The 5,111-nt window shown below is 37.9% G+C and overlaps 1 non-coding gene across 1 annotated transcript; it reads left to right on the top strand.

Annotated features, from left to right (window-relative positions):
• The first annotated feature begins 482 nt into the window (after positions 1-482).
• On the top strand, positions 483-697 carry LOC122439080. Its single transcript, XR_006268813.1, has one exon. It is a non-coding gene; the product is annotated as a small nucleolar RNA U3 (small nucleolar RNA).
• The last annotated feature ends 4,414 nt before the right edge of the window (positions 698-5,111 follow it).

Raw genomic sequence — 5,111 nt, 5'->3', positions numbered from 1 at the left:
TAGACTGATCAGTAAAAGTCAAATAGAACCTGTAAAAGAAGAAAAGAAAACCTCTCTACAAACAAAGTCCAGGATCAGATGGCTCCACAGGCCAATTCTAACAAACATACAAAGAACAAATCATACCCGTCCTTTTCAAACTCTTCCAAAAGATTGAAAACATAAAATGTCTCCTAAAGATGATCACCCTGATATCAAATCAGACAAAGAAAATACCAAAAAAGAAAAGTACAGCCTGATGTAAGTATGTGTATGGCTTTTTATGTAAACAGTAATGCCATTAATCAGACAAAATTAAAATTCAAAATTTTCTGTAAGTTTTGCAAAACATACTCATAGCTTTAAGAATGTCAATGATCTTGATTAAATAGAGTTAAAACTCCTGTTTGCTGAACATCTATTATATGCAAACTTTCCTGCCCAGTGCTTTAGATTCAGTCCTCTGACCGTGGTATCGATAGCTATGTTTTAAAGATGAATGAAAGACTATACTTTCAGGGATCATTTCTATAGTTTGTTTTTAGAGAAGTTTCTCTGATCGTGTAGAGCACCCGAAACCACGAGGAGGAGATGCAGCGTTCTCTCCTGAGCGTGAAGTTGGCTCTTGTTGTTGCTTTTGCAGCTGCCATTAGCCATTGATGATCGTTCTTCTTTTCCTTTTTGGAAATGAAGAGGGAGAGAACGTAGTCTGAGTGGCAATCTTTTTTTTCTTTCTTTAAAAAAAAAATAAAAAAAATAAAGATGAATGAGTTCATCTGATTTGATGTATAACTTTACTAACACACAGGGAAGTAAGTGGCAGAGTAAGGAACCAGACTAAAGATTTGGTGTTTCTACACTGCATTGTTTCCATGAAGCCTCTGACACTGGACACTCAAGCTTAATCTGAAGGTCCAGTGTGTGTTTTTGCTATACTTTCACCTCTCTTAATCTGCATGACAATTCTGTGTGGAAGATAGTATTTTAACAACTTTCCAGAAATAACTGCTCAAAAGTGTTTACAAATATTTGTGATATCATAAAGAAAGCCTCTGATGAAACCTCTTTGAAACTAGGTTTGCTGAAACCCTTGTTGAACAATACCTGAGGCAAGAGAACAGCAAAGAAAACTGTTGCAGAGGACCAGAGTGGACAAATCCACAGTCCTGCATAAGCTCCCCCTCTCTCAGTCCCTGTGTGTGTAAAATACACATGCAACATTGGACAATAAGCAAATTAAAAAAAAAAAAAAAAGTTTCTCCAATAATAGCATCTGGCTTCTTCAAAAAAAAAAAAAAAAGATTTATTGATCACTTTTTAGTTGATAAGAATATTGGCAATAGAAAGATTTTGAAGGGAGGAAAAATATGAAAACTATAAAATATTCACCAAAGAAACATAAAGAAAAAAATCATTATCACCTAATTCTGATAAATCAGACACAGTTGTTGAATGACCCATGATTCTTTCTTCTTGTAATGTGATTAGGTGCTCAACATTCCTTGAATTTTATTCCTTATTATTTTGAGTTCATTTTCTTATCTCTTCAGAGAGCCAGTCTTTGTTGAGTGAATATTCTGAGTGTTCTGACATGTATCACTCTGAATGTATTCTATATTTTATGTACAAAAGTGAAAGTTTTAGTCACTCAATCATGTGCAACTCTTTGTGACCCCATGGACTATATATAGCCTGCCAGGCTCCTTTGTTCAGGCAAGAATGCTGGAGTGGGTTGTCATTTCCTTCTCTGGGGGATCTTCCTGACCCAGGGATTGAACCTAGGTCTCCTGCATTGCAGACAGATTTTTTACTCTCTGAGCCACCAGGAAAGCCATTTTATGCATGAAAGTGAAAAGTGGAAGTGAAGCCACTCAGTCAGGTCCGACTCTTTGCGACCCCATGGACTGTACCACACTTCTCTGTCCATGGGATTTTCCAGGCAAGGGTGCCGGAGTGGGTTGCCATTTCCTTCTCCAGAGCATCTTCCCAACCCAGGGATTGAACCCACGTCTCCCACATTGTAGGCAGACACTTTACTGTTTGAGCCAGCAGGGAAGTCTTATTTTATGCTTAAGGAAGCTTAAATTTGTGGCTTAACCTAATAGGCATTGATACAAGCTTTCACTGCAACTGTATTTTTGCAAGTTGTGAACAATGAAACATCTGTGTACTACTTAAGCAGGAAAATGGTGAAAGGTATATGAACATATCCTTCCGGTCCCCATCAATCCATAGCCTTCAGGAAGAAGAACAAAGACCTCTGAGTTGAGAGCTGGTTGTGCCCAGCCCCAGTGACTGATGTTCAGGAAAGGTCTTGAGACATTCCTGAGATTCATCTCTCCTCATACCTTTTGATTTCATTTTTTTCATTGGTTACAGTTGTAATTGGCTGCATTTGTAATTAATCAAACCTAACTACAAGACACAAAGCCTTGTAATTAAGAGATAATTTCCTTTCTGTGAAGTACACAGCACAGTGGAAATGTCCCTTATTTTATACTCTGAGGGACCTAATTTGGAGAGTAGAGATTTTCACATATAAGGTATGTGATTTGTGATTTAACCTATCTCTAGCTCAGCCAGTTTACTCAATTCAACAAGTACCTAATGACTGCCCAAGGTGGTCTCACCTGTGATGGATATCATAGAATCAAAGAAGAACATGGAGTATTCCTTACCCTGAAGGACTTCAAGTATCAGTAGGAGAGGTTAGATTTTTAAACAAAAATGTTCCAACCATTGTAAAAGGTGAATGCTATACAATCACATATAGAGTGGTTTAGCAGAATATGAACAAAAGGGATCTATCTACCCAAAAGAATAAAGAGAATTTTTAGAGATTTATGACTGTTTGATCCAAATGATGAAAGTAAATATGGATTGGACAAAGGAAAGAAGGTGGTGTGAGTAAAGAAACTGTACACTGAAGAATCTTTAAAGAGATTGGTTTGACTGGAGGATAGGATCCTTGGGAATGGGGTCGGGGGAGACTGGGTGGGTGAAAGAGTCAGGAATGGGATGATGGAGGGCTTTCCAAATCAGACTAAAGAAGAGGTAGGAGGTGTCCCTCTATAAGCTTTCAGGAGCCAGAGAAGACATGGGTGGAGTGATGCATGAAGGCATAGTGGTCTTGGACAGGAAACAGGTAACATTCCTTGAGACTAGAGGGGAGGTGAAGAGGACAATTTATAATACTTTTAAACGTTTTATTTTATATTAGAGTAGAATATAGCCAATTAACAACATTGTGATAGTCTCAGGTGTACAACAAAGCCACTCAAAAATACATACACATATACTTATTCTTCCCCAAACTCCCCTCTCATCCAGGCTGCCAAAGAACATTGGACAGTCTATAATATTAAATATTGAGTTGGTTGATCAGGGAATAGATGGATATATTTGAAATTTTAGATTGAATAATTCATTTGTTTTAGCTGAAAAAATGTGTATTATGCTTTAAAAGGAATATTGCTAGTTATATAAGTGACATATGCACATGTACCCTCTTTCTCAGGTTCTATTCTCACATGGGTCATTGGAGTGTACTGAGTAGAGTTTCTTTTGCTATTTAGTAGGTTCTCACTAGTTACCTATTATACATATAGTAGAGTATATGTGTCAATCTCAATCAGCCAATAAATGGTTCACACAGCATTGCAAGTCAACTATACCACAAAAATTAATTTAAAAACTTTAAAAAGCATATTATATTTCATCAATTAATTTTATCATTTAAAAACCTAAATTTGAGTTGAATTGACCTTATATTCCATTTAAAACATTACGTACCTGTTCATTTTTGTTATTCAATGAAATCAGCTCAAATCATGAAAGCCATTTTAGTTTCAGATTTTATCTAGTTTGTTTCTTAATGTTTCTAAGTTATTTCTACTCATGGTTTGCTTGGCCCTCAATTATTTTCTAATCAATATCAGTTCAGTTCAATCTCTTGGTCTTGTCTGACTCTTTGCGACAGGCTTCCCTGTCCATCACCAACTCCTGGAGCCTACTCAAACTCATGTCCACTGAGTCAGTGATGCCATCCAACCATCTTATCCTCTGTCGTCCCCTTCTCCTCCCGCTTTAAATCTTTCCCAGCATCAGGGACTTTTCCAATGAGTCGGTTCTTGGCATCAGGTAGCCAAAGTATTGGAGTTTCAGCTTCAGCATCAGTCCTTCCAATGAACACCCAGGACTGATCTCCTTTAGGATGGACTGGTTGGATCTCCTTGCAGTCCAAGGGACTCTCAAGAGTCTTCTCCAACACCACAGTTCAAAAGCATCAATTCTTCAGTGCTCAGGTTCTTCACAGTCCAAGTCTCACATCCATACATGACTACTGGAAAAACCATAGCCTTGACTAGATGGACCTTTGTTAGTAAAAAAATGTCTCTGCTTTTTAATATGCTGTCTAGGTTGGTCATAGCATTTCTTTCAAGGAGCAAGTGTCTTTTAATTTCGTGGCTGCAATCACCATCTGCAGTGATGTTGGAACCCCCCCAAAAAATATTCTCTCACCATTTCCATTGTTTCCCCATCAATTTGCCATGAAGTGATGTGACCAGATGCCATGATCTTAGTTTTCTGAACTTTGAGTTGAGTTTTAAGCCAAATTTTTCACTCTCCTCTTTCAGTTTCATCAAGAGCCTCTTTAGTTCTTCTTCACTTTCTGCCATAAGGATGGTGTCATCTGAGGTTACTGATATTTCTCCCGGCAATCTTGATTCCAGCTTGTGCTTCATCCAGCCCAGTGTTTCTCATGATGTACTCTGCATATAAGTTAAATAAGCAGGGTGACAATATACAGCCTTGACGTACTCCTTTTCCAATTTGAACCAGCCTGTTGTTCCATGTCCAGTTCTAAGTGTTGCTTCCTGACCTGCATACAGATATCTCAGGAGGCAGGTAAAGTGGTCTGGTATTCCCATTTCTTTCAGAACTTTCCACAGTCTATTGTGATCCACACAAAGGTTTTTGGCATAGTTAATAAAGCAAAAGTAGATGTTTTTCTGGAACTCTCTTGTTTTCTTGATGATCCAGCAGATGTTGGCAATTTGATCTCTGGTTCCTCTGTCTTTTGTAAAACCAGTTTGAACATCTGGAAGTTCACAGTTCACATGCTGTTGAAT

Source organism: Cervus canadensis, chromosome 3, assembly GCF_019320065.1.
Source record: "Cervus canadensis isolate Bull #8, Minnesota chromosome 3, ASM1932006v1, whole genome shotgun sequence".
Classification (NCBI taxonomy): domain Eukaryota; kingdom Metazoa; phylum Chordata; class Mammalia; order Artiodactyla; family Cervidae; genus Cervus; species Cervus canadensis.
The sequence above is the reverse complement of the archived record's forward strand: the minus strand, read 5'-3'. Positions and strand labels throughout refer to the sequence as shown.